At 36.0% G+C, this 23,485-nt stretch overlaps 1 pseudogene; it reads left to right on the top strand.

Moving 5' to 3' along the window:
• The window catches only part of LOC118883807, a 50,115-nt pseudogene extending 27,555 nt beyond the window's left edge, over positions 1-22,560 (top strand).
• Positions 22,561-23,485: the final 925 nt, after the last annotated feature.

Genomic DNA, 23,485 nt, shown 5'->3' with positions numbered 1-23,485 from the left:
TTAAAACAGCAACCCTGTCCTGAAAGACCCCATGTGTTCCCTAATACACAGGAACTCTCTATTTTACTATTGCAAAGGGTAAAACTTTAGTTTTTGCTTCTGTGAGGGAAGGAATCTGGAGATTTGAGTGTTTCTTAAGCAGACTTTCAATTAACCCTCCTTATTAATCACTCCTTTTCACCCCAACTTCCAGAAAAATTGGCTGCCAATTCCAGAGCTCTTTGGTGATTCTGTAGTGTAAATTGAGTTGCCTCTTGGATTTCCTCATTGTAGTTTAAGATTTTACTTTCTCAAATGCGCCTGCTTTTCAATTTCCAAAAAATTCGTTGCTGCTTTGTCCCCTCTCTTGTCCTCTCCTACCTTGTGGATTTGTCATTTAAAACAACTTCCTTTTTGTAGGGATTTGGGAAGGAGAAAATAGATGTGTGTCTTTTTTTTTTTTTTTAAAGATTTATTTATTATTAATTTAATTTTTTTTGGCTATGTCAGGTCTTAGTTGCAGCACGTGGGATCTTCGTTGAAGCATGCGGGATCTTTTGTTGCCGTGTGCGGGCTCTTCGTTGTGGTATGTGGGCTTCTCTCTAGTTGTGGCGTGCGGGTTTTCTCTTCTCTAGTTGCGGTGCACAGGCTCCAGGGCACGTGGGCTCTGTAGTTTGCGGCAAGCGGGCCCTAGTTGCGGTGTGCAAGCTCAGTAGTTGTGGCACATGGGCTTAGTTGAACCATGGCACGTGGGATCTTAGTTCCCTGACCAGGGATCGAACCTGTGTCCCCTACATTGTAAGGAGGATTCTTTACCACTGGACCACTAGGGAAGTCCCTAGACGTGTGTCCTTAATACTGCATGATCCTTTGATTTAAGTTATACTAATATGATTCTTGAGACAGTACATCATTTCATAGATGAATGTATATGTATCCATGTGCGTATAGGCATGTGCATGCACATATGTATATTTAGGTGATCAATTGTGATCTTGGATGTCAGTGAACACAGATGGGGGAAGTAGTGTGGGGAAAGGGGTTTATTATGCTGAGTAGTGAAAATAAAATAAACACTAGGGAACAAGAAGAAATTTATCTACCCCCTGTCCTAGCTACTCTCTTTTAGGGGCTTAAGCAGTTTTGGAAGAAAAAAATTTTTTTTTTAAATTTCCACATTGGCACATTTTTGTAAGTTAGTCCTTTGAAGTATTTAAGTACTGAACCTATAAAAATTTACTAAAGGAATAATTTATTAAATAATACTCAGGTTGTTTTGAAAATTAGTGTCGGAACTTCCCTGGTGGCACAGAGGTTAAGAATCTGCCTGCCAATGCAGGGGACACGGGTTCGATCTCTGATCTGGGAAGATCCCACATGCTGCAGAGCAACTAAGCCTGTAAGCCACAACTACTGAGCCCACGTGCCACAACTACTGAAGCCCGCATGCCCTAAAGCCCATGCTCTGCAACAAGAGAAGCCACCGCAATGAGAAGCCCGCGCACCGCAACAAAGAGTAGCCCCCGCTTGCTGCAACTAAAAAAAAAAAAGTTAGTGTAGCTTCTTAGAAACGGACTAGACATCAAGGTGAATCTACTACAAAGAAACTGTATTTAGGCAGAAATTCTAAGTGGGAAAATTAAAATCATTATCTATTTAGGTCTGGTCATAAGAATATTTCTATATTAAACATATAGATAAGGATCTTGTGGATCTAGGGAACATGTAGAATTAGGGAGGACAAAATGTGGCCATAGTAGAGAAAAATCATACATTTATTCATCCATTCACATATTCAACAAATATACATTGACACCTATCCTAGACATGGGAGATGTGGCAGTAAACTAAACTCTCTAAGAACTTACTTTCTAGAGGGTCATGACAAGCAACAAGCACAGACTTATTTATGCAGGAAATGCAGGAATAAAGAAGGTGCATCAGGGGTGGCCAGGTGATTATTATTACTCAGAAATTGAGAAGAGATGTTGGAGAGAGCCTTGCAGCTCTATGGGGGAAGGGGATTCTGGAAAAAAGACACTTTTGTTTGTAAGCCAACTGAAACTAGCTCCAGCAAAGCAAAACAAAACAAATAGACAAAAAAACTCCAGTTCTACTCAAAACTAGGCACTTCAAAGATTAAGTGGGACACAGTGAAAGTCCATTGATATCATCAGACCTCTTGCCCACCTCTTGAGCTTGTTCTTTTCCTTAGCTCTGTTCTTTCTATGCTGTTTTCCTTTTTGGGCAGGTCTTCTCTGTGTGGCAATAGGATAGTCACTGTCAGGTCAATGTGTAAAACATCCTCACTAGGTGTAGTAACCTAGAGAAAAGAACACAACTCTCCTTGGACCACAATCTATGTCAATCCCTCAGAAGGATTCTGGCTGGCTTGTTTAGGTCTGGTGTCCGTCTCTGGACCAGTCATGTTCCTCACACAGTAATGTACTCAGATTTGCCAGCCTGGGTAACATATATATTCCTATAATGGTGAAAGTTGAAAGATATCTGATTGACAGCTAAAATCTTTTAGAGTTAGTGGAGGACCCATTCTTAAAAGTTCCCAAAATTAAGAGATGCAAGGAAGGATTAAAAAAAATCATATAGATAATCAATTTAAGTATGGAAACATTAGAAGAGAATTATTTGTGAGATCAACTTAAATTTTTTTATACATATTTTTTTAAATGGCTGCTACCAGGGTAATTAAAATAGGATTGACTGTATTGACTCCTTAGGAAGTGACTTTAGTCTAAGAGGCAATGCTAGGAAAAGATTACATTCAGAAAAATAATATAATGGAGGACTGCATGGACCTGGTCCTGGTCTTAATTACAAGGGAGATGGGAAAATAAGTGATTATGAGGTTTTTACCATGTGAAGCTTTACTAGATTAAGATTTGTGGTGGAGGCCCTAGGAGAGAATTAAAAGTGCAGTTGGTGCACTGGAACATGTCTGAAACAGGATAGGCTAGATTATGCTGCAACAATAAACAGCCCAATTATGATTAGCTGAAACTAGGATGATTACTTTCCTTCTCAAGCTATATGTTTGTCATAGGCCAGCAGGTGAGCTCTGCTCATAGTGGTCACTCAGAGACCCTGGCAGACAGAGTAGCCTTCACCTTGAACCTTTCCAGTCACCCTGGCAGAAATAAAGGTAGCTCTAGATGGTTTCACGTACATAATTATATGCTCTGATCTGAGAGGGACACATGTCACTTTTGCCTACAACTCATTGGCTAGAACTAGTCTCATGACCTCATCCTTCCTCAAAGGGACCACAAAGTACAATCCTTCTATGTGCCTGGAAAGAAAAGACCTGGAAGATTTTGGTAAACATCATGGACTACTAACACAATAAGTATTTATGGTTCTTATTCATTGGAAACCATGCCAAAGGACTATGGGATAGAAGGAATAGTTTCAGCAGAAAGAAGAAAAAAACCTTGACATCTAGTATAATCACTGGGTAGAACAAAAATTTGTGGAAAACACTAAAGACATCATATTAAGCAAGGTACAGGAATTTCAGTGTTAACACTTTTTAAAATATCAAATTCTAAAAATGTTTTAGAAATTTTTCAGACTGGATACTAGAAATTACTTATGCTAGGATAAATTTGTATATGATATATTTTGGAGAAATTTTAACTCTACAAACAATTTGCGATAAATAACTCCTGAATTCTGGACTGAATTTATTTTCCAGATATCAAAAAATAAATTAAATATAATTCAGAATAAAATATTCTTAGAATGTTCTTAAACTGAATAAATATTAATAAATGATACTCAATTTTTAAACTTTCATTTGCTTATAAATTAAAATGAATGAATTGAAACTGTGTCAGTTGTAAGATAAGAGGCTTCTGCAGTATTCTTTCTGTGGCATCTCCTATTTTCTAATAAGATTCCATTCTTATCACTTTAAACCACTATTGCCATTGACTTCAGTAGGGATTACAGACAAGTGAATGGCAGACAATTTGCTCTAAGGTGTGCAGTTTGTGGTAATATGGAGTAGATCATATCTCTCTGAACACCTTACATTTGCTGAGCACCAGATCCAGGGCACTTCTTGGGCTTATTCCTGCAAAATTCAACCTAGTTTAGTATGCTGGGAGCCCACTGCAGACATAGAATAAAGAAAGAGGAGTGGATAAGCATTGATTATCAGGAGGTCCAGCATTAGTTAGGTCTGGGTTGTTGAAGGGTTCACAATCCTGTTTGTATTTTCTGCATGATCATTTAAAATAATTTGGTATAAACAATGTGTTGTAGATGTGTACAAGTTAACTAAAGTCTCCAGTGGAAAGCTTATTAATTAGTATTTGAAGAACCCTAAACAAAAATCAATCTTTTGTTATTCATGATTTGGGCTTCTAACACACAATCTGCTGCTTCTCAGTATCCTTCACTAATATTCCTCTTCCTGGCTTCTAAACTGTTTAGAATGCTCTGGGGCTCTGTACTCGGATCTCCTATTTTTTCTCTCTGGGGTGATTTCATTCAAGCCCATGACTTAAAATAAGAGCCACATTGCTGCCCTTTTGTCTCTATCAAACTCAAGGTATATATCCAAATGATCTAAATGTTTATGTGTTAGTTCCACCTGGCTATTAAATAAGTATTTAAAACTTAACATATCTAAAATGGGCTGTAATTTCTTTCTCCTCCCCTCACAATGAAGAAGTCTTTCCCATTATTTAGCCCAGACCCAAAATGTTGGGTCATCTTTGATTCTCTACATCAAATCTATCTGTAGATCTGTTATCTGTTGGCTTTTCCATTGAAATTGATGTTGAGACTTATCTACTCTATTACGGCCAACCTTGGTGAAGCCACCATCATCTCTTATCTGACTCACTATATATAGTATGTCTCCTTCTCCAGCAACAGCTTCACTGACTCCGCTGTTGGTGGCCTCAAGTCTATCCTTCATCCTCAAAGCCTCACAGCAGCCAGAGTGATACCGTCAATCCTCTGCTCAAAACAAACATATTTGCAATATATCATAAGTCCTGATAGCATATGTTTTATGTAAATGAAAACCACAGCCACATACAATATAGCATTATATGCTTTACAAGGAGTGATCTATCCAACCCCTTATAGTGGTGAGGAAGGGGATGTGAGTGAAGGGTGGGAATGAAAGAGAAAGTAAAACAGAAGTGGGATCTTACATAGACCCACCAGGAAAATGCTACATGACCTAAGATATATATTAACTCATTTTGGTACTTGATATTCAAAAGAGAAAATCAATCAATAAAATATTGTATTTTTGAGTGACTAGTCTGTGACATTTAATATTTTACTTGAAAACATTTTACCCAAGTAGGCAAATGTTAGGTTTGCTGTTTTTCTTAACCTCCAAATCTAATTGCTCTCTTTCAAACCAGATGTCCATTGGCCCATGTCCATGTCCATTGGAATAAACCAGTGGAGAGATGTTTTTGCAACTCTTTCTCACAATTAAAACTTTTGGAATCTCACATATTAGCTACATGCCAGATATAGAAGCTTACATCTTTCCCATTCAATTTTGCTTAAATACTAAAAATTTTAAAGGTCAGCATGTACTTTCAATAAATTAGAGTATAATAGTAGAATATTACATTGAAAAAAATTACGTTTTAAAACCTTGCTGCTTACAGCCTTTGAAGAAACTATTGGCACAGAATGAAATACTGGATATTACTATGTGTAAGTATTGTATCAGTTAATCCAAGTGTGAAAAAGATAAAGTGCTATTAGAGTACCACCCATGCAGCTAATATAAGAGCTAGATTCTTAAATTCTGCAATAAAAATGTATAAAAATTTTAGCTTATGTATTTAGGGCAGGGAAAGGTGCATTTTAGTCATTTTAAAAATTGCTAAGTATTATCATCACAAAATGCTATTAAGACATCGAATCCATTTTGTTTCAAAGTAAATGTGGGAGCTGGAGTTATCGGCTTCAAGGGGAAATTAAATCCCCTTTTCTATCAGCAATTTGGTATCTATTAAAGAGATGTTTCTGTGTTTATAGGCACTCCTATGCCTATTACCTTACGAGTGGAACTTTAATAAATAAAAGTTCATGAGTTGAAGGAGATTGCACAGGCTATTAGGCTTTTAAAAGGGAAGTTTGACTCATGTAGGTTAAGGCTCCTAGCTTGCTAAATGTGGCTTAGCTTAAGATGAACCTGATCTGTGACAATCTTGTGCTTCATTGTGGGATATTGTATACAAATTGAAGATAACTTCAGGACGGAAAACACTAGCTGTCATTTATTGAGTACCTAGTATGTGATAGCTGTGATATTAGGCACTTAATTCTACCATCATTTAACATTTATATGTATATCACTATTTTACAGAAGAACCTGGTGCTTGGAGAGTTTTAGGGTGTTTCTCAATTTCAAACTGTTAGAAAAAACTGAGGTGAAGTTTGAACTCAGGTTTTTTTGGTGCTCCAGTAAATCACTAAATCATCCACACTTGCATCTCTGGACATTCTAATTTACATTTGTTGGACACATAAGATTTTATCTTGCACAAAAGTAGCCAGGGAATGAAAGTGAAGGGCTGAGACAAAGATCATATCACAGATGCCAAACATTTAAATAAAAGTGAAAAGTTTAGTTTGTCATTTGAATATTTTGTCAGTATTGTTTATAAATATTCAGACATTTCTAAGTACCTTATGTGGTAGAATATAGACAAACATGAATGCTGGACTGAATTTAGTATTTTTGTTCAGTTATATTTTATTGTGTTATATAACCTAAGATACATATTAATAAGTAATTTTGACATGCATATTAACTAACTTTATTGTAGTAATCATTTTGCAACATATACACATATCAAATCATTGTGCTGCACACTTTAAACTTACACAATACTATATGTCAACTATATCTCAGTAAAACTGGAAAAATAGTTTTGACTGACAAAACAAATGAATATTAATTTTATAATTTTGTTTCTTTACTGAACTATGAACACATAAAAGAGACTCTTGCTAGCTTTGCTTTTTCTGAGTAAAGATAATGCCTAATTTGTACAGTTTATGCAGTGATACAGCCTTATATAAAATCCAATTATTGTGAGTCTCCAGAAGAATGGGAAATACATTGTGTTCGTAAAAGTTATCTTCCAACCAAAATATAAAGAAAGTCTCTATTACACTAGACAATGCTCTAAAGTTAGTCTACCGAGAAGAAAAAGGAGGAAGGCCATCAGCCACAAAGATGCTGGTGGCGACAGGAAAGGAGGAAATGGCCCAGAGAAGCAGGGAAGGGTTAATCAGGCAATTTGACCAAGGAAAACAGGATGGTCAGAACTCACAATGATCGTTAGAAATGGGGTTGCAGGGAGGGAGAACAAGGGAGAAATCTAGAGTCTCGGGGAGTTTGGAAGGGATTGGGGCTGTAGGTGCACGGCTACATGTAACACTGTAACAAAAAAGGGCTAGAGAATAGAATTGAGTTTATTACTCATTGTGAAATCCAAGTTGGAAGTGCGATAAGTTGAAAGTGTGATGCTTCCTAGAGTCTGGTAAAAAAAAAAAAAAATACATGGTTGCTATGGCCTGTTAGAAGGTAGCAGTATGATTACTGACATTATGTTTGTAACATAGTAGAATTGCATTATGACTCATATAATTAGTCGAGGAGATATGTATAAACTGCTTTCAAGGCTTACTCGTGTGTATTCTCTGTGTGTGCTAATAGAATACATTCTCATAATTCTTCAAAGATGGAAAAGAACAGAATGAAGTGAAACTCGTATTTTAGAATGTTTCTGATCGTATTAAGTAGAAGAGATTAATTTGGTGAGGGAGCTGAGCTTTCAAGAGCTCCCCAGAAGGGGAAGTCTAGGAGCAAGACTGTTTTGCTTTAACAGTACCAGTACATTCCTGCTGGAGGGAACCATATGCAACTCAGTGGCTAAGAGTCAAGGGGGAAGTAATTGCTTACACAGCCTTGGACTCATGCAGAATGAGATTTTCCTTTCTGGGCTCCTCTCTGGAGCAAGAGGTTCCTGGGATACATCTTTTAACCCAAATCTTCTCTTCCATTATGGTCCACAACAAAGACTTAAATGCCTCCTTTTTCTGGATGTTGGTTGAGCATCTGGTCACTTGCTTTAATCCCTTTTCTGCTTTGAGCACTTGGGACTGGAAGTGAAAGCCAAAGAATCCAATGTTTTAATTTTTTATCATGTTCTGAATGACAGAGGGAAGAACCCTAGGAGGTATTTAGGTAAGGTTCAGATTTGTGGGTGAATGCTCACATGGTAAGTGACAAAAGTGTCCTGGCAACAACACGGGGTTGGGCATTGGGAGGTCTGGTCCTGCTGTCACTTGCTGTTCAGTCTTGGATCAGGATGAATTGTATCCGGAACTCTCCTTGCTTATTTGCACAATAACTGGGATCACACAGCACAAGTGGTTATTCACATATCTAAAGTTGTAAATATATTACAATAAAGCAAAGATCCTTATAGCAACCACAATAGATGATAAAGATTTTTTGCTAGCATAGACATTTTACTCTAGAAATTCTAAACAATATAAGGTAGTCTTTCTTAACAAAATACATATAATATTTTAATGATCTTTTAGGAATCAACCCCACAAAGATGACCTTCCCTCTTGCAATCATGATCAGGTAAAAATTCTGATAAGACTTACCAATGAAAAAGAGATAATTACAACATAGAATAAAATAAAAAAAATTACTTGTGACATGAAATTCCAAGAAATTGAGCAAAAATTCAAAGGAATAATATATCACAGTTGTTCGCATATTGTCTGTGGACCATGTGCATCAGAATCTCCTGGGGTAGCTGGAGGAAGAAAGTGAGTCCAAATGCAGATTCCTAGGTCCTAGATCAGAATCATTGAGCCAAGACCTCTGAGAGTGGAACCCAAGAATCTGCATTTTCACAAGCCTTGGAGACGATCCTTATGGTCTCTAATGTTTGATTGTCAATGCATTCGGCTTTGAGATTAATCTACCCTAGTTGCATGTTTCTTTTTTTTCCTTCCAGTATTATTGAGATACAGTTGACATATAGCACTGTATAAGTTTAAGGGGTACAGCATAATGATTTGACTTACATACATCATGAAATGATCACCACAATATGTTTAATGAACGCCATCATCTCAAATAGATACAAAATTAAAGAAGTAGAAAAAAAATTTTCCTTGTGATGAGAACTCTTAGGATCTACTCTCAACTTTCATGTACAATGTTCAACAGCGTTAATTATATTAATCATGCTGTATATTACATCACTAGCACTTATTGGTCAATGTATTTGGCTTTGAGATCTACCCCAGTTCCATACATTTCTGTGTATTAATTGCATACATTTAGAATGCAATATGGTGAGAGAAGGCTCTCATTCTTAAAAAAAAGAAAAAAAGAAAGGAATGAGCATCTTTAGTTTACCTCCTGTGAAGAATTTTAATTTGATCTTAAAAAGAGTGATTACTTTTTGCAGGTAAACAGAATTAGAATGACATCTTGGCTGTATAACACTGATGTATTATGCATATATGTATTTCCTATGTAGTTCAATAAATACAGAGGAAAGAAAATGGCTTTGTAGGCAAACAAAGGATTCAGAATTCCTCTTAGTGTCTTAGTTTTTTCCCCCTGCAAAACAGAACAATTAATAACAGCTTGAGAGTTTTGTAAATGTTAACTGAAATGGTATATGTGATATTCCTAGTCTAGTGCCAACACATAGCAGACATTAATAATGCTAGCTATCCTTATCTTATTATGCTTTGTATTCAATGATAACATCAATGAAATAGTATTAGCCACAGAGAGCAGTTTTTTGTCTGCCCAATGCACACAGGTGGGCATTTTTGGATCTGTAGCTATGGTGACTACCTGAGGACCGTGCTGCTATTTGCATCATTTATTTGGTTTTCAACATTCCACAGATATTTAACCAAACCTATATATCCCATGTCAGGTTGATATCTTTCCCCCACCTTGATTTCCTTATAATCATATCACATTTCCCATTGTCATATTGTCTGAAATTATGCGTCAGAGCTGTATAAACTTTAGACTCTTTTCTGCTAGAATCACCCACACTATTAAAAAAATTGTTTGGGTTATCTGATTGTATGTCTTATTATTAATACTTTAAAAATGTTATGTTTAGGATTTCAGCTTTATTGATCTTTACTTTGCTGTAATTATTATTTGATTGACTTGTAGGTGAATGTAATAGCAATGCTTAGAAACAAGGATATTTTCGTTTAGAGTGTGCTAATGTCTTATATTCACTATGTATACAATCAAATCTCAGTCAACAGAAATCAGCATGTACCTTATGTACATTATCATAAGTCACAGACAAGGCTCAAGAGATTCTGCGTTTGTCCTTTCTCACTGCCCTTTCTCTCTCTGGGCAGAGGCTCAATCAGTAAGGGCTACAGCCATTCAATATTTTCAATTAAGCTTTTCAACAACAAAAAATGAAACAAAAGCAATTTTCAAATTTATCTTTGGTCAATGAAAGAATATACAAAACTAAAATGAACCATCTTGAATCATCTTTCACACTCCCTCTGTAATTTCATTAACAATTTTAAGAAATGTTTCAATAAAATTTTAAATAATAGAGAATCTAGTTATGCATAGTGTAAGTTGTTATTCATATAAAGTATGAATCTTTGGTATTTATCTGTTATTATTATCAAACATCCATCATTCTGGAAGATTTCAGGATTCATTAATAATAAATCAATTCTCAGATGAGAGAAGGCAATTTGAGTGTTTAACAAAAGCTGATGTGATCCTGACTCAAGATTTGTCCTAACAATCACAGCATTTCTGAAATGTTCTAATTAGATGTATGTCTGTATAAATCCCTTTAAAGTAAGTACATACAATTGTTATTTTTATTCTATTTGGAGATACAAAGGGTTTTACCTGGAGTGCCAATTTTCTGCATCCTTGGCTTCCTTAGAATTATTGCTTTGTTGTTAAAATGTGCCTCATTGATAAAAGACTCTTTCAAGTTCATAGGGAAAAAAAGCCTGTCCAATTCCGTTTGAAAACTTTAACAGATATTTTCCAATTTAAAGAAATTGACTTTTTGAGCCTAATTCAGTTGGGCAAAATATAAGAATTTAAAAGTGGAATCCAATTATCTCTAACTTGTTCACTTTGCTGAAGAGTTTTAAATTGGAAAATTTTTGAGCTTTTTCAGAAGGCACATTTAAGCTTTCTGATGACAATAAATGCAAAATAAAAATAATTTAAAAAGGAAAACCTTGATAGATTAATCGTATCTCCTTTACAACTGAGGTCTTCTATATATACAAAACTAGTCTCTGGTCCTGACATAGTCATTTATAATGTCTTTCAGTCTGTGATTTTTTTTTTCCTGTTTATTACAAATACAATAAATCCATTAACAGAATTCTGTCACTAGGTGGCTCCATTTAGCTTTTTAAAAGCAGTCTTCTATGAATACCTCTGTTTTTGGAGCATTTCTTTTTCCTTACTTTATCTTGTATTATTATTATTTTTTTTGCCTTTGTATCACATACAGTCTGTGTAGCTTGGTTGCAAACCATTAGCTGTATGAAATTAGAGCCTATGTGCAATGTGCTGCCAACTCCTCTGTGGAGTCAACAAATAAAGAAAGGTGACAGATGACAATTCTACAGGACTATGGTTATTGGCAGGATGCCATTGCTCAGTGCCTGGAACCTTAGCAAAATTATTTCCAGCCTTATTTTCTCACTTCAGAGCTCCATTTGAGCATCAAGTCAGAGTTCCTGTAATGAAAGAAAGCCCCAAAAATTTATGGAAAGAAGGATGGATTTCTTTTTAAGTCCCTGAGAAGTTCCTGATCTGAGAGGAATGGTGTAATCCAGTGGAAAATGGCCCAGACTAGGAGTTGGAACCCGTGAAGTCTTGTTTGGGTTTTGGAAGGTAGTTAATTCAACTATCTTCCCTGAATTTCAGTTTCCCCATCAATAAAATGGAGGGGTTGGACTAGATGATTTTTGTAATTTCTTCTAGTTTTAAGATTTTAAGATATCTGATATGCCCAAAGGGATTCCTTAAGCAGCAGTGGTCTTGTTACGTAGATACTATTTTCTTTCTTAGGTCATAAACTCCTGAGGAAGGGGAAATGTCATAATTACTATAGCTCCAGTGCCCAAAACTGTGCCTGGCACATAGAAGAAACTCAATATATACATTTAATTGAATAAATAAACTGCCTAGAAGTACTGAATGATGGAGATGACAGGGAAGTGTTGGCTCTCCAAAGTCTTACTGCATCTTATTCTCTCTTTGACTGGGTCTGGCCTCCACTTTCTATTGTTAAAGTTACAGGTGTCCATTGATGAAGGCAAGTCACTTGAGAATGCATTTGTTCTTTCTGGCAAGAAAGTGAAATTTTCTAGGCTTTCTCTGTTAACATCAGTTTGTTATTTAGATGGAATGGTTGCCATTGTAGATGTTTTAGAAGGCAAAGCCCATCTGTAGCAATATATTTAAAGTTCTAGAGCATGGCAATGATAGTCTATGGACAGAGGACACTACTTAAGTCTGTTGACTCTGAAGCTGTAGGGCCCAACATGAAGGAAGGGGTCTCGAAAACAAGGTCCTAAGTGAAAGTGAGGTATTGAGAGAAGGGTTGAAAATTGGTAGAGAAGTGAAAGGATGCTTAGTGAATTTTAATAGAATGGTCAAATAGGGCATAGATAAATGCAAAAGATTCAGCATGCACAGAAGAAAGTATTGTTAAAATAGCAATTTTGTGAGGAGTGTAAGAACCTTGACAGCATGCATTTAAGGCTAAATTGAGCCAAATATCTAATTCTGAAACCATCTGAAGGGGACTTCTTGATAACAACAAAATGATTAAGTCAGAATCTTCAAACTCTATGGAAAGAGAACAATGTACCATTCACAATACAATTATCTTAAAATATATATACAAGAAGTTAAAATGCTATCCAATGTGGTTCTGATATTTTTCAATTACTATCGTATCTCAGTCATTAGCTATCTGGAAATGGAAGTGTTTATGTGACATTGCAACCTTCTACTTGGTCTCTGTCTGAGATTCTCTGTGTTCTACTATGTTATAGTGAATTGGAATGGTTTTATCCTGCTTGATATTTCATGAAGAGGAAAAATTTCCACTAGGTTTGATGCCCCAGATGCTTAGGAGTCTATAGCTTTTACTGGAAAACACTAACCAATATTCTGTTGTAACCTATATGGGAAAAGAATCTGAAAAAGAATAGATATATGTATATGTATAACTGAATCACTTTGCTGTGCACCTGAAACTATCACAACATTGTAAATCAACTAGACTCCAATATAAAATAAAAATTTAAAAAAACCTTGTTGACTGCAGCGGCCCCACAAGGACTCACCATTGAACAATGCTCCCTGAAATGTAGGTCATGATGGAAGCATAATAAAAGGTACTGTTAAGGGTATTGATAATTTTTTAATGGGAAAATATTCATGCTTTGTCAGAATTCTGGGAATTTTGCTTAAATATATCTCAATATAGAGCATTTGGGAAATTTTAATCTTCTGTCAACCAAGTATCTTCTTTTGATGCAAAGATATTTCTCTTTGACTCATGCTATTTTTATATGTCTTCTGACTGAAGTGCTTTGCTATGGTTGGAGAGGATAGCACAAAAGACACCCCCCCACCCCCCTTAATGATGAGGAATAAATGGTTTTTGTCCTATTTGTAAAACTGTGTTGTCAATATGCAACAAAATAGAAAATGTATGTACTATATAATGTTAATATAAAATATAGAGCATACAATTGTATCTATGATACTATAAACATGTAAAAGTTGAATATGCCACAAGGATAGGAAGTAGATGATGTGGACAAAATTTTAACTTTGTTCATTTGCTTGGGACTATGAGTGATTTTCTACTTGGATTTCTGTTATTTCAATATAATCTTTATGATAGTTATTTAAAGCCATAGTCTCATCTTAAAGGCAGGAAATTTTATGGAGCATAATACTTTATTGCATTAACTGATAAACATGTTATTCTCATATCATAACATTTAAGGGGTACTCAAGGTTTACCCCATTTCCATTTCTTCTCTGAAGAGAAGAAACTTTGATATGGCACAATGGAAACAATGAAGTAAAGGGTAGAGCTTCAGTGAAGGTGAATGTGAGATGCTGATAGAACTGGAGAGGGATAAGTTCTCTCTTGACTCAACTTCCCATCGTCTATTGTGGACCATCATCTCATCCATTGGCTGTGAAATGAGCGGTTTGAAATAATTTTCAAATTGGACTTAGTAACTTAGACTTTGGAATTCATGCATGATTTGAATGCCTGGGTTCAGATGAAAGAAGGCAAGAAGAAGCTATGTCCAGCTTCTAGAGTAGGTGATTAGCGAAGGGCAGGAGTAAATGAGTCTCTGGGTTTGTTATATGACTCAGTCTAGTTCACCCGGGCAGGGAGTAGTATGGGAATCTCTCTCTCTCTCTCTTTCTCATTCACACAACTACCCACTCACATGCTAAACGCACATTTCGGTAATCCAGCCAGAGTGGCAGTGGTTATAAAGTTCCCTAATCAAGGACTTGGAGATTTGGGATCCCAGCCATCTTTTACCATTACCTTCCTATTGAAATGGAATCTTCTTATGCATATTACACTGATCTTTTTGATCCCTCTTACACATTGCAGAACTCCCCTTAATAGTGATACTTTTGACTGCAATGAAGCTACCACATATGTTTACTATAATTATATGAGAAGTGACAAACATCTACTATAAAAACAGTTAAGCTACTTGATTTTTTTCTAAAGAGAATTATTAGAAAAACAGCATAACATGGAAAAGGCAAAGGACTGGGAGATAGGAAAGGTTGATTCTAGTCTAATCACTGTTATGACCAGCATGACCACTTTCACTTGAATGACTCAAGCTCTCTCATGGACTAGTTGATCTCTAGGTAGGGTGATCACACAGGCTCTTTTGCCTGAGACAGTCCTGGTTTACACCTGTTATCCCAATGTAATTATTAATAGCACCCTTTTCACTTTCAAAAGTGTCCTGGTTTGAATGATAAAGTACATGGTTACCTTATCTCTAAAGGTCCTTTCAACTTGACTATTCTTTGATGTTGCCTGGAGATGAGATGTGGAATCAATTGTCCGAGAGCAAGTCATTGAAATTCTAGTTCTTTATTTTGAGCAGTGGTGAGAGATGAAGGTATTGAGTTTGATATGGCCCAGATCATGAAGGCCTGATATTCAAAGACTTTTAATTTTATCCTGAAGTCTACGGGGATATATTTTAATCAGGAAAGAAACTGAGACATCACTTTGGCTGCATTTTAGAGAATGAATTTTAAGAGACTGTTGCTGGAGATAGCAACCTTGTTAAGAGGTTATTACAATAGTTCAATAAGAAATTATGGAGGTCTTAACCAAGATTATGACAGTAGAGGAAAGAAAAATACTAATTAAAGAGATATTCAGATGGTAATATCTGTAGGATATGGGGTATGGTGACTGAATAGGGTGATTATGGGATAGGCTACAGTCTAGGGTGCCCTCCCCCTGATCCTAACTATTTGTTAAATGATTGGATGAATAGTGATACCATTCATGGAAAGGGAAACCATCAGAGTTCTGAACTAAAGATTTGATGAGCTCATTGCTAGAGTTGTGGAATCTGGTACATTTGTGGGACATAAAATGGAAATATCCAGTAGACATTTAGATATAGGATAAGAACATTAGAATACTGGATTCTGGTCTGGTGATGTAGATTTGGGAGTGATTAACACATTCAAAGAGCCTGGAAAACATCCAAGGGAATATGGAGTGAGACAAAATTGAACCAATGAAAGAAACATGGGGTCCCCTAGCATGAAAGGAAAGAGCAAATAAAGAGAAATACCTGAACAGGAGACTGATAAGGAGCTCCAGAGAAGTAGGAAAAAATCCATGAGAATGATGTCATATAACCACAGAAGTTAAAGACTCCTTTTTTAGAGCACAATTTAGAGCTTCAATTTAGTAGTGCTCAAAATGTTTGGTCTCAGGATTCCTTCTTCTTAAAAATCTTTAAGGATCCCAAAGAATTTGTAGACTACAGCTATTGATGTTTATTATATTAGACATAACATTGAGAAAGTTGAAAACATTTATCAATTATCTAACCACAACAATAATAGATTCATTTAATGTTAACAAAATACATGATTTCTGTGAAAATAACTACATTTTCAAAAAAATTTTAGTGAGATGAGTCAAATTGTTTTATACAAATCTCTTTAATGTACAGATTAATATAAGGCAGATGAATTCTCGTATCTGCTTTTGCATTTATTATGCTGCAATATGTTGTTTGAGTTCAGGTATATGAAGAAAACCTGGCCACACATAGATATTTCGCTGGAGAAGAGTTGAGTATTTTCATAGCTTTTTATGATAATTGTAAATATTCTTCTTTGATATTACACCAGAACTTGACTGGTGATAGTTTCCTGAAGGTTAGTTACAATGTGACATCTAAAACCATATCAAATAACTTCTTGTACTGTATTGCATTAAAATTCCTTGGTCTATCTTGAACTTTAAAAGAATCTTTAACTTTGCATCAGTTTGTATCATCTCTTGTAGGTCATTTGGAAAATACTAGCTTACTAGTTATGTAGATCTTTCAAATGTTGACCTATTTTGATATATAATATTTAAAAATTACATTTATCAATATCACTGCTGTTCTCATCAGAAAAGTATTGGGAAGCTGTCAAGTGCATGGTGGCAGATACCAGTTTTCCAATATTCTAATTTTCTCTTGAAAGCTCAAATTTTATCATTGGCAAAACATGCTGTCAGTTGTGTTCATTGAAGAAACAGGTTCACTACATTTGTTTTCAACAAAATGTCTGACAAATACTCAAATCCAAATCACCAAGGTCTACCTGTTAGTTGTTTTTTCAAGTAAAAATTGTGTTCCATGAATAAAGCAGCTAATCCAGAAGCTTACAATTCAATTGCACAAGAGTTTTCCTTTAGTATCCAGGAAAGGATACCAAATTGCTTAATATGCACTTTCTATTTTGTCATATAGAATGTTAAAGTTGCATGTGCTCTAGAGTTGGGATTTAATAAAATTAATATTTCTTACTATTTCACGAAGGGTGTTATTCAGTGAAATGACTTTATTTTGTATTAACTGTATGTTGTAGTGAAAAACTGTGGTACAGTTTGGGGCCTCTGCCTTGGTTGGTGATAAGGTGCTGATGGTTCCACCAACATTGATTTTACACAATCAGTACAAATATGAACACAGTGAAAAGTGCCAAAAATGTCTTCATAATATTGTGAAAATAGTTTTGATTTTGCAGATGCTCAGAATGGGTCTTGGAACCCCAGGGGTGCTCAGACCACACACTAAGAACCACTGTCTTTAACTGAACTCTGAGAAGGCTACACCATCGAGTGCTGGAGAAAAGTTAAAAACAAAACAAAACAAAATACTACCTAAAATCAACTAAAGGGCTCCACTTGATTTTGCAACAAGGGCCTCATGGACAGTTTTCTTGAGAAAAGTTCTAGGGTTCATGTTTTCCAGATTAACGTATCTTCATTAAGTACCACGTGAAGTGATGTAAAGAAAAAATATACTTTCTCCCACTTCAATGAATGTATTGTATCCATTTTAAATAGAAATGCTTAAATGTATGAAGGTATTAATTATGGTGGTCATCAAACCTGGAAGAGCATATCAAATTTCTCTGACTAGGAACTAAATGTCTTTTCCTTCTTTGAATTATGGATCTAGCATGTAGAACAATTTGGCATGCCATTTATAACAACTGGGGGTAAAAAGCAAATCCCAAGAAAGGGATAGTCAGAAACTCTATACCCAGTGGCTACAATGTACAGAAGTCACATGCAATGGTTCAATATATTAAGAACCTACTTTAAAATGATTTGAATAAAAGGATATAAGGTTATTTGGCAGATTGTAGAACATACGGGCCTTTTTACACATATGAAGGGCAGGCAGTGTGTTAAGAAAGTGACATTTCTTGAGCATCTTCTCTGGGCCTTTCTCTGAGTCAGAAATATTATTCATCTCATCTTATATAAAAGATGAACCCTTTCAAAGCCCTTAAAGGCAGGTACTATTAACTCTTCCATAAAGACCATTAACCCTATCTAACCCCATAAACTTTATCTTAAACTCTATCTAAAAGTGAATTTCATCTAGGTTAAACTTGCAAAGTTACTGAGATTTTGTTTCTTGATTAATGTTATCTGAGTGAAATCAATTTCTTTATGAAGTATGATTTCTTCTTCACTCAAAATAGTTGTTAATCTTTGGATTCTATATACAGCATAGTGTTCTATAATACTGGGTTACATTGTTTCAATTTATAAAGCACTTTTGCAAATGTAATTGTAGGGAAACGGAGGTTAAGTCAGGTAACCTTTCCATCATCTCACAGGTATTGAGCCCTGACTGAGCAGCTCCAGAAGCCAAGGGATCTGCAATGTCATGAGATGTTTAGTAAGTTACTAAAGACAGTAACTTTGCTGTCCTCGGGTTAATATTTCTAGTATTCACTCATAAGGCAATAGTGATTCCTATACTGTTACACCCAATCAGTACTGAATAGATTCGGATATGTGTATCAGCATTTATCTTATCATCTGGTTTCTGTCTGATTTACTTCTAATTTTTGTTTGGCTTTAGACTGGATATTATGTTTCATTTCATTATGGAACATTTCCCATCAATGTTAAATAAATGCTCTCAGGGTTATATAATATCAAAATTCAATGATGCTTGGCAGCATTAACCCTCTGTTAGCCTTTATGATATCTAAAAATAACTGCTTACCTTTACCGTTGCCGGCAACTAAAGTGTCATCTAGGTGTTTACATTAAACTTTTGCTTTTGGATTAAACTTCAATCCTTTTTTTCCTCTGCATGACCTAGTGTTTCCTTTAAGTCCAGGTTTTTTTCTAAAATCACTTTCCTACATCGAACATTATCGTATTGGTTTCTTTTTTTGAACTTCATTTCCAGCTTTTCCAATCAGTCCAACATGATTTTGAGACATGTCTATATTTGCCTTGTCTCCTTCCATTCATTTACCTGTTAGCTATGCCTCCTTTCATGTTTATGTTTCAATGAGCCCATGATCATCTTACTCTTCTGTAGCCAAATTCATATCTTCAAACAGATACCACAGCATATGCCAACAAATATATAGCATTTTCGTAGGAATGGAGTATAAAGAGAAAGTGATTGGCATTTCAGGCAGCTGGGGAGGAGTGAACGAAGTCACAGAGACAGGAAAGTCTGGGACAGGTACAGAGACTGGGAATTCATTTCAAATTTGATGAAGTATATGTATTGAAATTAGTATAATATTCTGAAAGAGAATCTTTAAACTTAGGGTTTTTTTTTTTTTGTATTTTCCCCTTTGCTTATCAAATATTTACAGGCAATCAGTTATAGGGCATTTGGGTCTTCAAGAAAGCAGAACACATAAATTTAAATAGCATGTTTTGATTATTTATTCTCATACTGAAAAATGAACACCCACATACACATGCGCCAGATAATTTCTTCCCAAAATATTTATCTGTCTTTCCTGGAGTATAAAGAAGTAAAAAATTGAAATACCACAAATATAAGATAGATGGATAAACTTTAGCCATATAAAAGTACAGGAGAGAGGACTTCCCTGTTGGCGCAGTGGTTAAGAATCCACCTGCCAATGCAGGGGACACGGGTTCGAGCCCTGGCCCAGGAAGATCCCACATGCCGTGGAGCAACTAAGCCCATGGGCCACAACTACTGAGCCTGCGCTCTAGAGCCCATGAGCCACAACTACTGAGCCCACGTGCCACAGCTACTGAAGCCCGCGTGCCTAGAGCCCGTGCTCCACAACGAGAAGCCACCGCAATGAGAAGCCCGCGCACCGCAACGAAGAGTAGCCCCCCACTCACCACAACTAGAGAAAACCCGCGTGCAGCAACGAAGACCCAATGCAGCCAAATAAATAAATAAATAAGTAAATGGAAAAAAAACCCTTACATTAAAAAAAAGAAAAGTACAGGAGAAAATATTTGAGAAATCAATGCAGTTTATAAACTGTGTATGTTCTTGATGTGAGTTTGCTTCATTAAGAGCAGAAGAAAAAATAAGTGCATTAGCATTGTTCAAGCCCTAATTAAAACCCTGTTGAGAATTTAAATGTGGGCTCCACAATATTCAAATATTGTACACTGTGGGACCTTAGAAGTAGTATAAGGAAATACTTTCCAGAATAAAAGATTGCTTGATGTTGAAATAATTTCTGCTAAAGGCAATGATTAAGATAGCTAGGATTCTATATTGAACCACTGATGAACAGTGGAGGGTAGAAATAAGAATTTAAAATAGTGTCAGTAGGTTTCTTTAATTTTTACATTTATGGCTGTAACAAAAAGTACACGAAAATGAAACTATGATGACATGCAATAGCCATTTATTACAAAAGAAAACGAGACCAAAATCACTTTGTGTAAGGTTGCTCTTGAAAGTTCCTGTTATTATTCATAAACTGTCACCTTAAATGAGGGACTGATTCCATAAAGTGAGGAGACTATTACTCGTAAAGCATTAAGACACACAGCTAAATGTCAGTCACCACAAATTTTCACGTTTATCTAGAGTTTGACACATGTTGACAATTTCTTTTATTGCAATTCAATTCACAAGTCAAGATACTGACCAGAAAATGTTTTAGGTCAATAATGTTGAATATTTTATTATAAAAGGAAAATGTTTTCCACAACAATCCTAGATGGGGAAAGAAATGATATTTCCTTACTAATGTGAAAAATTTAGTGAATGATTATAGACTTTGGATTAATAGCACCAGATAGGAACCACCAAAATTGAATTTAGCACTTTTTCATTTCATGTCCAATATACCTGTGAAATTTTAAATCAAAGGTAAAAAAGTTCTGTAATCATCGCTCAGATGACTTAGTGTGGGGAAGAATGTTATCTACATAACAAACATCATTTGCTGAATACTTACTATGTGCTATTATGTTATATGCACAATATGATATTGCTGATCCTCAAAATAATCCTGCAAGGTAGGTATTATTATTTAAATTTTACATATAAGAATATTGAGACCGGGAACTTTCCAGAACGCTTGATGAAAAGGCGGAGGAGCGGCAGCTGCCCGAGCTGCGCACAGCAACGCGCTCCTTCCTGCTCCCCTACACCGGCATCAGCCCGCTCACCAGCTGTAGGAAATACTGAAAGAAACCACTTATTATGATGTTTTGGGGGTCAAACCCAATGCCACCCAAGAAGAACTGAAAAAGGCTTACAGGAAACTTGCCTTGAAGTACCACCCTGATAGGAATCCAAATGAAGGAGAGAAGTTTAAACAGATTTCTCAAGCTTACGAAGTGCTCTCAGATGCAAAGAAAAGGGAATTATATGACAAAGGAGGAGAGCAGGCAATTAAAGAAGGTGGAGCAGGTGGTGGTTTTGGCTCCTCCATGGACCTCTTTGATATGTTTTTTGGAGGAAGAGGCAGGATGCAGAGAGAAAGGAGTGGTAAAAATGTTGTGCATCAACTCACAGTAACCTTAGAAGATTTATATAATGGTGCAACAAGAAAACTAGCTCTGCAAAAGAATGTGATTTGTGACAAATGTGAAGGCCGAGGTGGTAAGAAAGGAGGGGTAGTGCTGTCCCAGTAGCCGAGGTTCTGGAATGCAAATAAGAATTCATCAAATAGGACCTGGAATGGTTCAGCAAATTCAGTCTGTCTGCGTGCAGTGCCAGGGCCATGGGGAGAGGATCAGTCCTAAAGATAGACGTAAAAGCTGCAATGGAAGGAAGATAGTTTGAGAGAAGAAAGTTCTAGAAGTTCATATTGACAAAGGCATGAAAGATGCCCAGAAGATAACATTCCATGGTGAAGGAGACCAAGAACCAGGACTGGAGCCAGGAGATATTATCATTGTTTTAGATTAGAAGGACCATGCTGTTTTTACTTGACGAGGAGAAGACCTTTTCATGTGTATGGACATACAGCTGGTTGAGGCATTGTGTGGCTTCCAAAAGCCAATATCTACTCTTGACAACCGAACTATAGTCATCACTTCTCATCCAGGTCAGATTGTCAAGCATGGAGATATCAAGTGTGTCCTAAATGAAAGCATGCCGATTTATCGTAGTCTATATGAAAAGCGTTGCCTAATAATTGAATTTAAGGTAAACTCTCCTGAGAATGGCTTTCTCTCCCCTGATAAACTCTCTTTGCTGGAAAAACTCCTACCTGAGAGGAAGGAAGTGGAGGAGACTGATGAAATGGACCAGGTAGAACTAGTGGACTTTGATCCAAATCACGAAAGATGGCGCCGTTACAATGGAGAAGCATATGAGCATGATGAACATCATTCTCCGGGTGGTTCAGTGTCAGATCTCCTAATGGGGGCAGTGAATAACACTCACTGCCGGCATTTTATTTGCAGTAGTGACTGAGTGAAGGACTATAATCATAATATGCTCACTACTTTCTATTGTTTGTTTTAATATTCAACTATAGTAGTGTTTTAAAAGTTAAATGAAGAATAAACTCAAATATAAAAGCTCTGACTTTGCCCTGTATGTATGATGACTTCAGTGCACAAGATAAGTTTAATACTTGTAAAAACTACTTTAAACAATTTCCCCTAGCATTTGTTAGACCATACTTTGTAATTGATTCCAGCTATGTACATGGAATAGCTTAGACTGAAATGCCAGGTGTATGTACTGACTTCAGTGTATGACCCTTAATTGTTAAGCTATGAAGTTAAAACTGTATTTAACTGGCAGTCAGACAAAGAATTTGTAGAAAAGTGTTGGTCTGTATAGTGGTATTAAGTGGGATTCATTGTGATGCCTCTGCATTTATTCTATTGCCTCAACTGTTACTTGAAGATGGCATGCTATATAATTTAATTTAGCCTGTGGTATCAGTGATAGAAATGATACCTTTCTAAAGAAGGGGTTTATCATATAACATGCTGCTTCTTGAGGGCTTGCACTTGTAGAATTGCATTCCCTTCTGCTGTGCCATCTTTTTTTTAATATATCTAGCTATTGGTCCTGGTTACTTTTTTTTTTTTCTCCTTCTCTTTGGACCACAGTAAGCCTTGGAGTAGTGACTTCTGGAGCAGGGTAACTTAGAGGTTAGAGTGATGAGACCTTTACATGGAGAAGCAATTTGCACGTATGAGTTAGGAAGGTGTTTTGCAGGTATGTTATAGGCTTACTTTAAACCATTTAACTTATGCTCCAAAGTAACTGTAATTTAATGTCAATAGTATAGCAAATTATGAATAGCTTTAATTGTATGTTTAAAGTCATATGTTCACAAGCTTAAATCTGAATATCAGAATTTAAGCAATTATTGAAATGTATG

This window comes from Balaenoptera musculus, chromosome 17, assembly GCF_009873245.2.
Source record: "Balaenoptera musculus isolate JJ_BM4_2016_0621 chromosome 17, mBalMus1.pri.v3, whole genome shotgun sequence".
Classification (NCBI taxonomy): Eukaryota; Metazoa; Chordata; class Mammalia; order Artiodactyla; family Balaenopteridae; genus Balaenoptera; species Balaenoptera musculus.
Note: the sequence above shows the minus strand (reverse complement) of the source record. Positions and strands in the feature narration are given on the sequence as shown.